This window comes from Micromesistius poutassou (genome assembly GCF_964030765.1).
Source record: "Micromesistius poutassou genome assembly, chromosome: 15".
In the NCBI taxonomy this organism is placed as follows: domain Eukaryota; kingdom Metazoa; phylum Chordata; class Actinopteri; order Gadiformes; family Gadidae; genus Micromesistius; species Micromesistius poutassou.
This window is the reverse complement of record NC_140285.1, coordinates 13,832,634-13,833,316: the sequence shown is the minus strand read 5'-3', so window position 1 is coordinate 13,833,316 and position 683 is coordinate 13,832,634.

The following is a 683-nucleotide window of genomic DNA, read 5'->3' as shown; positions in this document are numbered from 1 at the left end:
AATGTTTTGTTGTAAACTGTACTGCAATGTTCCATCTAATAGCTTGGAAAATGTTTTTTTATTCAATAGCTGAGATAGATAGATTGATGTAATACATTCACACATTTAAATAAGCTTTATTAACATTATTAACATACACTTTGTGTGTGTTATTTATGTTTTTTGTTTAGTGTGCAACACACATATATGAACAAAAAGTGTCATGTTCATGTTCAAATGTTCATCTTCATTTCATTCACATTTCTCCATTCAATTGACCCTTAATTTCAATTAGAAAGGATGTCCTACGAACACAGCACATGTTTATGACGGTACATTTAAACCTAAGTGCCCAAGACTCCACTGAATAAAATGAAAAATGAAAATAATCAGCTAATCAATCGCCTACCCATTGGCAACACAGAGGAAGTTATTAGCTGTCCAACTACAAGGAATGGGTCTATTTAATATCTCCATTCTCCAATCTCCATTCTCCAGTGTGAAGGCTACCTTGCTGTCGCTGTCCTTCCTCCCTCATGTCTTCTTCGGGGACATTATTAATGTGATTATCTAATCGGCATGTCGCTGATCCCTCGCAGGTCTTTGTCATTGCCATTACTGCTGTGTCACCAGCGCATTATCCTGGTAGTGACAGCACCAGCCCCGACAGACAGCTCCCTGTGAAATCTGATCTTTACTTTAAT